This window comes from Triticum dicoccoides, chromosome 3B (assembly GCF_002162155.2).
Source record: "Triticum dicoccoides isolate Atlit2015 ecotype Zavitan chromosome 3B, WEW_v2.0, whole genome shotgun sequence".
Lineage (NCBI taxonomy): Eukaryota > Viridiplantae > Streptophyta > Magnoliopsida > Poales > Poaceae > Triticum > Triticum dicoccoides.
In genome coordinates, this window is record NC_041385.1 from 223,923,003 (window position 1) to 223,935,447 (window position 12,445).

The following is a 12,445-nucleotide window of genomic DNA, read 5'->3' on the forward strand; positions in this document are numbered from 1 at the left end:
ACACACAAGTTGATCTACGGATCGTTCCTTAGCCGTGTGCGGTGCCCCCCTCCACCATATTCCACCTCGGTCGTATCGTCGCGGAGTTTAAGCGAAGCCCTGCGCCGGTAGAACATCATCATCGTCACCACGCCGTCGTGCTGACGGAACTCATCCCCGAAGCTTTGCTGGATCGGAGCCCGAGGATCGTCATCGAGCTGAACGTGTGCTGAACTCGGAGGTGCCGTACGTTCGGTACTTGGATCGGTCGGATCGTGAAGACGTACGACTACATCAACCGCGTTGTCATAATGCTTCCGCTTACGGTCTACGAGGGTACGTGGACAATACTCTCCCCTCTTGTTGCTATGCCATCACCATGATCTTGCGTGTGCGTAGGAATTTTTTTGAAATTACTACGTTCCCCAACAGTGGCATCCGAGCCAGGTTTTATGCGTAGATGTCATATGCACGAGTAGAACACAAGTGAGTTGTGGGCGATACAAGTCATACTGCTTACCAGCATGTCATACTTTGGTTCGGCGGTATTGTGAGATGAAGCGGCCCGGACCGACATTACGCGTACGCTTACGCGAGACTGGTTTCACCGTTACGAGCACTCGTGCTTAAAGGTGGCTGTCGGGTGTCTGTCTCTCTCACTTTAGCTGAATCAAGTGTGGATACGCCCGGTCCTTGCGAAGGTTAAAACAACACTAACTTGACGAACTATCGTTGTGGTTTTGATGCGTAGGTAAGAACGATTCTTGCTAAGCCCGTAGTAGCCACGTAGAATTTGCAACAACAAAGCAGAGGACGTCTAACTTGTTTTTGCAGGGCATGTTGTGATGTGATATGGTCAAGACGTGATGCTATATTTTATTGTTTGAGATGATCATGTTTTGTAACCGAAGTTATCGGCAACTGGCAGGAGCCATATGGTTGTCGCTTTATTGTATGAAATGCAAACGCCTTGTAATTGCTTTACTTTATCACTAAGCGGTAGCGATAGTCGTAGAAGCAATAGATGTCGTAACGACAACGATGCTACGATGGAGATCAAGGTGTCGCGCCGGTGACGATGGTGATCACGACGGTGCTTCGAAGATGGAGATCACAAGCACAAGATGATGATGGCCATATCATATCACTTATATTGATTGCATGTGATGTTTATCCTTTATGCATCTTATCTTGCTTTGATTGACGGTAGCATTTTAAGATGATCTCTCACTAATTATCAAGAAGTGTTCTCCCTGAGTATGCACCGTTGCGAAAGTTCTTCGTGCTGAGACACCACGTGATGATCGGGTGTGATAGGCTCTACGTTCAAATACAACGGTGCAAAATAGTTGCACACGCGGAATACTAGGGTTAAACTTGACGAGCCTAGCATATACAGATATGGCCTCGTAACACGGAGACCGAAAGGTCAAACGTGAATCATATAGTAGATATGATCAACATAGTGATGTTCACCATTGAAACTACTCCATCTCACGTGATGATCGGACATGGTTTAGTTGATTTGGATCACGTAATCACTTAGATGACTAGAGAGATGTCTGTCTAAGTGGGAGTTCTTAAGTAATATGATTAATTGAACTTAAATTTATCATGAACTTAGTACTCGATAGTATTTTTGCTTGTCTATGTTTGTTGTAGATAGATGGCTCGTGCTGTTGTTCCATTGAATTTTAATGCGTTCCTTGAGAAAGCAAAGTTGAAATATGATGGTAGCAATTACACGGACTGGGTCCGTAACCTGAGGATTATCCTCATTGCTGCACAGAAGAATTACGTCCTGGAAGCACCGCTAGGTGCCAGGCCTGCTGCTGATGCAACTGACGACGTTAAGAACGTCTGGCAGAGCAAAGCTGATGACTACTCGATAGTTCAGTGTGCCATGCTTTACGGCTTAGAACCGGGTCTTCAACGACGTTTTGAACGTCATGGAGCATATGAGATGTTCCAGGAGTTGAAGTTAATATTTCAAGCAAATGCCCGGATTGAGAGATATGAAGTCTCCAATAAGTTCTATAGCTGCAAGATGGAGGAGAATAGTTCTGTCAGTGAACACATACTCAAAATGTCTGGGTATAATAATCACTTGATTCAACTGGGAGTTAATCTTCCTGATGATAGTGTCATTGACAAAATTCTTCAATCACCGCCACCAAGCTACAAGAGCTTCGTGATGAACTATAATATGCAAGGGATGGACAAGACTATTCCCGAGCTCTTCGCAATGCTAAAAGCCGCGGAGGTAGAAATCAAGAAGGAGCATCAAGTGTTGATGGTTAACAAGACCACCAGTTTCAAGAAAAAGGGCAAAGGAAAGAAGAAGGGGAACTTCAAGAAGAACAGCAAACAAGTTGCTGCTCAAGAGAAGAAACCCAAGTCTGGACCTAAGCCTGAAACTGAGTGCTTCTACTGCAAGCAGACTGGACACTGGAAGCGGAACTGCCCCAAGTATTTGGCGGATAAAAAGGATGGCAAAGTGAACAAAGGTATATGTGATATACATGTTATTGATGTGTACCTTACTAATGCTCGCAGTAGTACCTGGGTATTTGATACTGGTTCTGTTGCTAATATTTGTACCTCGAAACAGGGACTACGGATTAAGCGAAGATCGGCTAAGGACGAGGTGACGATGCGCGTGGGAAATGGTTCCAAAGTCGATGTGATCGCGGTCGGCACGCTACCTCTACATCTACCATCGGGATTAGTTTTAGACCTTATTTGGTGCCAGCGTTGAGCATGAACATTATATCTGGATCTTGTTTGATGCGAGATGGTTATTCATTTAAATCAGAGAATAGTGGTTGTTCTATTTATATGGGTAATATCTTTTATGGTCATGCACCCTTGAAGAGTGGTCTATTTTTATTGAATCTCGGTAGTAGTGATACACATATTCATAGTGTTGAAACCAAAAGATGCAGAGTTGATAATGATAGTGCAACTTATTTGTGGCACTGCCGTTTAGGTCATATCGGTGTAAAGCGCATGAAGAAACTCCATACTGATGGACTTTTGGAATCACTTGATTATGAATCACTTGGTACTTCGAACCGTGCCTCATGGGCAAGATGACTAAAACGCCGTTCTCCGGAACTATGGAGCGAGCAACTGATTTGTTGGAAATCATACATACTGATGTTTGTGGTCCAATGAATGTTGAGGCTCGCGGCGGGTATCGTTATTTTCTCACCTTCACAGATGATTTGAGCAGATATGGGTATATCTACTTAATAAAACACAAGTCTGAAACATTTAAAAAGTTCAAAGAATTTCAGAGTGAAGTGGAAAACCATCGTAACAAGAAAATTAAATTTCTACGATCTGATCGTGGAGGAGAATATTTGAGTTACGAGTTGGTCTACACTTGAAACAATGCGGAATAGTTTCGCAACTCACGCCACCCGGAACACCACAACGAAATGGTGTGTCCGAACGTCGTAATCGTACTTTACTAGATATGGTGCGATCTATGATGTCTCTTACTGATTTACCGCTATTGTTTTGGGGTTATGCTTTAGAGACGACCGCATTTACGTTAAATAGGGCACCATCAAAATCCGTTGAGACGCCGCCTTATGAACTGTGGTTTGGCAAGAAACCAAAGTTGTCGTTTCTTAAAGTTTGGGGCTGCGATGCTTATGTGAAGAAACTTCAACCAGATAAGCTCGAACCCAAATTGGAGAAATGTGTCTTCATAGGATACCCAAAAGAGACTATTGGGTACACCTTCTATCACAGATCCGAGGGCAAGATTTTCGTTGCTAAAATCGGATCCTTTCTAGAGAAGGAGTTTCTCTCGAAATAAGTGAGTGGGAGGAAAGTAGAACTTGACGAGGTAACTGTACCTGCTCCCTTATTGGAAAGTAGTTCATCACAAGAACCAGTTCCTGTGACAACTACACCAATTAGTGAGGAAGCTAATGATATTGATCATGAAACTTCAGATCAAGTTTCTACTGAACCTCATAGGTCTACAGAGTAAGATCCGCACCAGAATGGTACGGTAATCCTATTCTGGAAGTCATGTTACTTGACCATGATGAACCTACGAACTATGAGGAAGCGATGATGAGCCCAGATTCCGCAAAATGGCTAGAGGCCATGAAATCTGAGATGGGATCCATGTATGAGAACAAAGTATGGACTTTGGTTGACTTGCCCGATGATCGGCAAGCCATTGAAAATAAATGGATCTTTAAGAAGAAGACTGACGCTGATGGTAATGTAACTGTCTATAAAGCTCGACTTGTTGCGAAAGGTTTTCGACAAGTTCAAGGGGTTGACTACGATGAGACTTTCTCACCCGGAGCGATGCTTAAGTCTGTCCGAATCATGTTAGCTATTGCTGCATTTTATGATTATGAAATTTGGCAAATGGATGTCAAAACTGCATTCTTGAATGGATTTCTAGAAGAAGAGTTGTATATGATGCAGCCAAAAGGTTTTGTTGATCCAAAAGGTGCTAACAAAGTGTGCAAGCTCCAGCGATCCATTTATGGACTGGTGCAAGCATCTCGGAGTTGGAATAAACGCTTTGATAGTGTGATCAAAGCATATGGTTTTATACAGACTTTTGGAGAAGACTGTATTTACAAGAAAGTGAGTGGGAGCTCTGTAGCATTTCTGATATTATATGTAGATGACATATTATTAATTGAAAATGATATAAAATTTCTGGATAGCATAAAGGGATACTTGAATAAAAGTTTTTCAATGAAAGACCTCGGTGAAGCTGCTTACATATTGGGCATCAAGATTTATAGAGATAGATCGAGACGCTTAATAGGACTTTCACAAAGCATATACCTTGATAAAATTTTGAAAAAGTTCAAAATGGATCAGGCAAAGAAAGGGTTCTTGCCCGTGCTTCAAGGTGTGAAGTTGAGTCAAACTCAATGCCCGACCACACCAGAAGATAGAGAGAAAATGAAAGATGTTCCCTATGCTTCAGCCATAGGCTCTATCATGTATGCAATGCTGTGTATCAGACCTGACGTATTCTTAGCAATAAGCTTGGCAGGAAGGTACCAAAGTAATCCAGGAGTGGATCACTGGACAGCGGTCAAGAACATCCTGAAATACCTGAAAAGGACTAAGGATATGTTTCTCGTATATGGAGGTGACAAAGAGCTAGTCGTAAATGGTTACGTCGATGCAAGCTTTGACACTGATCCGGACGATTCTAAATCGCAAACCGGATACGTGTTTTTATTAAACGGTGGAGCTGTAAGTTGGTGCAGTTCTAAACAAAGCGTCGTAGCAGGATCTACATGTGAAGCGGAGTACATAGCTGCTTCAGAAGCAGAAAATGAAGGAGTCTGGATGAAGGAGTTCATTTCCGATCTAGGTGTCATACCTAGTGCATTGGGACCAATAAAGATCTTCTGTGACAACACTCGTGCAATTGCCTTGGCAAAGGAATCCAGATTTCACAAGAGGACCAAGCACATCAAGAGACGCTTCAATTCCATTCGGGACCAAGTCCAAGTGGGAGACATAGAGATTTGCAAGATACATACGGATATGAATGTTGCAGACCCATTGACTAAGCCTCTCTCACGAGCAAAACATGATCAGCACCAAGACTCCATGGGTGTTAGAATCATTACTATGTAATCTAGATTATTGACTCTAGTGCAAGTGGGAGACTGAAGGAAATATGCCCTAGAGGCAATAATAAAGTTATTATTTATTTCCTCATATCATGATAAATGTTTATTATTCATGCTAGAATTGTATTAACCGGAAACATGATACATGTGTGAATACATAGACAAACATAACGTCACTAGTATGCCTCTACTTGACTAGCTCATTAATCAAAGATGGTTATGTTTCCTAACCATAGGCATGTGTTGTCATTTGATTAATGGGATCACATCATTAAGAGAATGATGTGATTGACATGACCCATTCCGTTAGCCTAGCACTTGATCGTTTAGTATATTGCTATTGCTTTCTTCATGACTTATACATGTTCCTGTAACTATGAGATTATGCAACTCCCGTTTACCGGAGGAACACTTTGGGTGCTACCAAACGTCACAACGTAACTGGGTGATTATAAAGGAGTACTACAGGTGTCTCCAAAGGTACATGTTGAGTTGGTGTAATTCGAGATTAGGTTTTGTCACTCCGATTGTCGGAGAGGTATCTCTAGGCCCTCTCGGTAATGCACATCACTATAAGCCTTGCAAGCAGTGTGACCAATGATTTGGTTACGGGATGATGCATTACGTAACGAGTAAAGAGACTTGCCGGTAACGAGATTGAACTAGGTATTGGATACCGACGATCGAATCTCGGGCAAGTAACATACCGATGACAAAGGGAACAACGTATGTTGTTATGCGGTTTGACCGATAAAGATCTTCGTAGAATATGTAGGAACCAATATGGGCATCCAGGTTCCGCTATTGGTTATTGACCGAGAATAGTTCTAGGTCATGTCTACATAGTTCTCGAACCCGTAGGGTCCGCACGCTTAACGTTACGATGACAATTTTATTATGAGTTTATAAGTTTTGATGTACCGAAGTTTGTTCGGAGTCCCGGATGTGATCACGGACATGACGAGGAGTCTCGAAATGGTCGAGACATAAAGATCGATATATTGGACGGCTATATTCGGACACCGAAATTGTTCCGGGTGATTTCGGAGAAAACCGGAGTGCTGGAGGGTTACCGGAACCCCCCGGGAGAGATAATGGGCCATATGGGCCTTAGTGGAAAGAGAGAGGGGCGGCCAGCATGGGCCGCGCGCCCCCTCCCCCTCTGGTCCGAATTGGACTAGGAGGGGGGAGGGCGGCGCCCCCCTCTTTCCTTCCCCCTCTTCCCCTTCCTTTCCCCCTCCTAGTAGGAGTAGGAAAGGGGGAGTCCTACTCCTACTAGGAGGAGGACTCCTCCTCCTGGCGCGCCCTCTAGGGCCGGCCGGCCTCCCCCCTTGCTCCTTTATATACGGGGGCGAGGGGCACCCTAGAACACACAAGTTGATCTACGGATCGTTCCTTAGCTGTGTGTGGTGCCCCCCTCCACCATATTCCACCTCGGTCATATCGTCGCGGAGTTTAGGCGAAGCCCTGCGCCGGTAGAACATCATCATCGTCACCACACCGTCGTGTTGACGGAACTCATCCCCGAAGCTTTGCTGGATCGGAGCCCGGGGATCGTCATTGAGCTGAACGTGTGCTGAACTCGGAGGTGCCGTACGTTCGGTACTTGGATCGGTCGAATCGTGAAGACGTACGACTACATCAACCGCGTTGTCATAACGCTTCCGCTTACGGTCTATGAGGATACGTGTACAATACACTCCTCTCTCGTTGCTATGCCATCACCATGATCTTGCGTGTGCGTAGGAATTTTTTTGAAATTACTACGTTCCCCAACATTATGAGGCCATCTTTCTTCTAATATCCAGCGGCGCTGCAGTTCCTGTTCGCTGTCTAGTCCTAGGATCCTGGTCTCTTGCTAGCCTGCAAGTTCGAGTCCACCCATACTGTTCTTTAAACATTCTACCAGTCACCAAAGAAGCACCGGTCCTTTACCACATGACACATGTGGTAAGCAATCCAAATAATTGAAAAAAAAACACCGCTCCTTCCCACGCGTTTGCACAATCAAAGAAGGCAATGTTCATATAACTCCAGGCGAGCATCGAGGATCTTGTAAATTTCATCACTCAGGATGTCTAGAGTCTCCATAGAACAAGACATGGATGGGCCTTGTCCTGGACCTCAATCCAGCCGCGGCCACTGAGCCTCCTCCTCTTTTTTTTTTAAAAAAAAAGGGAATATATTAATATCGCGAATATATCAATTGTGTTGTATGCCCTCTATGCAAACAATGTCAAGAATCTGCGGTCCATCTCCTCTTCCAATGCTGATTCACTCTTTGGGTGTGGAATGATATTGTTTCGTGGCTTGGAATGCATCACGTCAACACGGCCACCTGGGCGATGAGGGTCTCAATGAGAGACTGGTGGACCAACAACAAACACATTCGGGTTGGATCTCCCAAGGCGCTGGCCTCTGTGATGATGCTCATCTCATGGGAGATTTGGACAAAACGCAATGCTAGAGTCTTACGTAACACGGCCATCCCTTCGATGGTTCTCATTTCCAAGATTAAAGAGGAGGTGTCTCTTTGGGCTTTGCCCGGTGCAAAGCAGTTGGGTATTGTAATGCGGCGAGAGTACGGAAATCCGTTGGTGCTCCTGGGAGAGCGCACTCCTACACGCGACAAAAAAAATTCAAAATATGAAAAAAAATCTAACACAAATTTGGTGCATACATCTCGACATTATATGTGTGCACGTAAGTTTCGGAGAAAACCGATATTTTTTGTGGCTTGTGAAAAGCATTTTTAACACTGAATTTTGTCTTTTTCACACGCGACTTTGTGAGCATGTACAATATTGAGATGTACGCGTCAAGTTTTTGTTTGAATTTTTTTAACATTTCAAAATATGTTTAAAACACATTTTAAAAATCAGGAGCGCGCGCCCATGTGCCAAAATGCCACTCTCGCGAGAGTAGTTCTTTCTTGTTTCGCCGCTTTGCGGCTTTGTTCTAAAACTTCTTCCTTATTCAATGAAATGACAAATCTTTTGCCTTGTTTAAAAAATGCCTCTGCACCAACAAGAAGTCATAAAGACATTCAGGATGCACACATCCCTAAAAAAACAAAAAATTAATGAAAAAGGCCTCGCCACAACGAACAACTCCTCTTAGCAGTAGCACACGAACCACCACCAAAGACAACACCCGAAAAATATAAAAGGTCTTCAAAAGCGACGCCTTCAAGAAGAAAACAGTGGACAAGCACCATCATGAGCCTCCTCTTCAGCCCCTTCTTAATCTGTCTCCTGATCATTCACACACTCCTCCAGCTTCTAGCTGTAGAATACACATTAGAGAGAAGGATGCAGTGTGAAGAAGTGTCTCGATCAAGCGCATGAATACTCCCAGCGAATTGTTCTATGGTTTCGGGGTCCCAAACCAAAAAGCTCTCGGCCAGATCCTTGTTCCAGTGAATTGTTAACTTCCAGAACCTGATGCCTGGCTCAGGCCCAGTTCTTTCGGCCGATTGCTACAGAATCTTGAGAATTAGATCTCCCTCGTATTCTCTTAAAATCTTGAACCCATATCTTTTTACAATCCAACTAGTTAGGGTGTAAACAGTTACGATTGTGAAAAAAGAACGGCTTCAAGATTCCGGGAGAATCAGACATCCCCCTAAATTCGGAAAGTACAACACACTCATGCTCCCGACAGACTAAAATTAAAAAGACAAAAAAGAAGAAAAAAACCCAGTTAACCCCCCAGTTTTTTTCTCGTTCTTTTGGAAAATAAGAAAATTCGGATCCATGAGGAGCAACTAACTAACGGTTACCCCTTGGGGAACTCCCACAAGGGTCATTTCTTTTGCCCTACGAGCACGCCAAGTGGTGTGCCCAGCCGCCGCAACATGTCGCGTGCTAGGTGCTCACTTTGGATTTCTTTTTATATTTTTGTGTATGATTTTTTAGGTCTTAGATGTTTTTTTGGCTTTTAGTCTTTGCCTGGTTTTTCCTATGTTTTGGAAGTTTTTTTTAAGCAACGCTTTTCCTCAAGAGGCACAACAAATGGTTTGCGAGAACCATAGTTGTGCTTTCTAAAATGAAAAACACAACCTGTGCTTCCACCAGAAGCACAATTGTCTTTCTTGAAAACAAAAAAGTACAGACTATGTTTCACGAGAAGAACAACCATGCTTCTCCAAAAAAGGGAAAGACACGGTTGTGCTTCCAAAAATATATATGAAAAAGCACAACTGTGCTTCTCCTTTTTTCGATTGTGGGTTTTCTATTATGGGTTTCAAACCTTTTTTCGGTTACATTTTTTCTTTTGTTTTTTTCTTTTCATTTTTTGTGTTATTCTTTTTACTTATTTATGTTTTTCCAGTTCTTTTTGTGGAAAAGGTTCATTGAAATCTATTAACATGAGTTCTAGTTTTGAAATTCTTGACATGAGAAACCCAACAGTGAAAACTGCTTGTGATTTGGACGGACGGTTCAAGAGATAAAACATTTTGAGAAAACAGAATCCAAAAAAAATTCTCGGGTTGCGACATTGTCAACACCAGAGAAAAGGTGGAGTGACCTTTGCAAGGGCCAATTGGTAACTTTTTTTAGGGTGCCATCATATGACTAACTTTATTAAATCAAAGCACAATTACATCATTCACACGTTTGTTGATGACAAACCTCGGAGGCTCGTCTATCCAAATATCAGAAAAATTATTACAAAAACTATATTTAGTTAATTCACGTGCCACGGTATTAGCCGAGCAAAGACGATGTTTGAACTTGACCTGTCCAATCGATGTCACCATGTCCAAACATTCTGCGACGACTGCAGCTGTTGCGGCCCACCATTGAGTTTGCCCAGAACAAAAGTTATAACATCCAAAGAATCTGATTTAGGGCTCCTTTGATTCAAAGGAAAATTTTGGAGGATCTGAAGCCTTATGAAATTTCCCTATGTTGGTTGTTTGATTCATAGGATTGAATCCTATTGGAATTTTTCCTAAAGATATTTTTGGTACTACTTCTCATAGAATTTTTAGCATCCACTCGAACCTCTTTGAACCCTTCCTATGATGCAATCAAACAACATAAAATCATGTATGATTGAGATGAGCATGACATTCTAATCCTATATTTTTTTCTATTCCCGCGTTTGTAGAATCCTATGAATCAAAGAGTCTAGTTTCAACATTATGGATGCCAAGGGAGTTAGCTAAAGCCAGTCCATCATGCTTTGCACTTGCCTCCATAGATGTAACATAGTGAAACATACTTACAATGTGTATCAATAAAATTGACCTTTTTCATCTCGGGTGATCACAATTGTAGCTCCAACACCAACATCTTCATGATATACATCATCCACATTCACTTTAATGAATTTAGGGTCCGGTTTGCACCACTTCTGATATAGGGACCGTATTGCAAGACGTAGTCTTGAGAAAATTCCCTGCTATAGACAGGACAAATATAGGCCATCTATAGCTCAGTGGACATGCTTCATTGTGTGTTGTTTTGCATCTTACCCACATGAGGTACCAACAACCTACAGCCAACACATCTTTAGGATTCAAAGTCGTCATGATATATAGATTACTGGTTGGTAGGTTAAGCAACGACTTCATAAATATTGACCCGGAATGATCAGTTAGCATAGACGATAACATATCCAGCAGACCCAAACTCCTCCAAAGTTCTCTGAACGAAGCACACTTAAAGAAGATGTGCTATATGTCCTCAGCGACAAGATGGTATATAGGGCATACTCCACTAGCCGAGATGTGTTCATTGGCTAGTATCGACCAAAAAGGGAGAATTCCATCCATGTAGTATGCGCCAACAGAAGATATGAACTTTACCTGGGACCTAAAGTTTCCAAACCATTCTCTAGGGTGATGGTGAAGCCAAGCTCCTCGGTCTTGCTCCACATTTGCATGGCTCCCACATTTGTGTATCCATTCAGCTTGGTAGGCAGTACAAACAGAAAATGTATCGTTTCTGTTTAAGTGCCATGCAATGAAATAACAAAAACATCAAAGTTCAGTGGTATTTGCGATATTCTTCGGGTATCAACTAAATTAAACACATCTAGTATGAGCTGTGCATCCAACGGTGCAAAAATGGATCAATGGGCTCAGTTACTTTTGTCAAAAATGTTTTACCCCGTGGAGTAATTACCTTCCTATCTGGGCTCGAGGGGATCCAAGGATTAGACCAAATGTTAACTTTTTTGCCTTGATATTTTCACTAGCAAATATAACCTCTGGGCTCGAGGGGATAATGTATCATTCATCCTCATTAACATTGGATGATCCTCATTAACTTTTTTGGCTTGAGGGGATCCAACGCTTTAAACGTTGCATGATCTTACCCCTGAAAATGGCTAAAACAGTCATTACGGTCTGCCCCAACCATCAGGGAAGACCTAAATATTCATCAGAAAGGGCTTGGGTTGCAACATTCAAATGTTGGCAAATCTCAGCTTTGGAGATAACATTTTTTTTATAACATTGTTTTTTTTTCGAGGGGCGATAACATTAGTATTTTTGGACCCAAGAAGCCATGGCGACGCTCAGCGGGCCAATCCTTTTCTCTAGTCATCTGGGCCAATACTTTGCCGGACTACCCTCAGCTCTCCTTTTTTTTCTTAGATAAACCAGGCTAACAGGCCCTACCTCGTCACGGCCCAAATTTAACACCGACCCTCTCGTCGTCCCCCTTTCCATTTCCCCCCTGCGCTCGATCGAACCAGCACTCATTCTCACCCTAATAAAAAAGTACAGCGCCTGCGCCCCTCTCTTCCTCTCTCCCCGACCCGACCCCCTCTTCCCCTCTTCCCCACGAGAGAGATTTTCAAAAACCCTACCTCGCCGC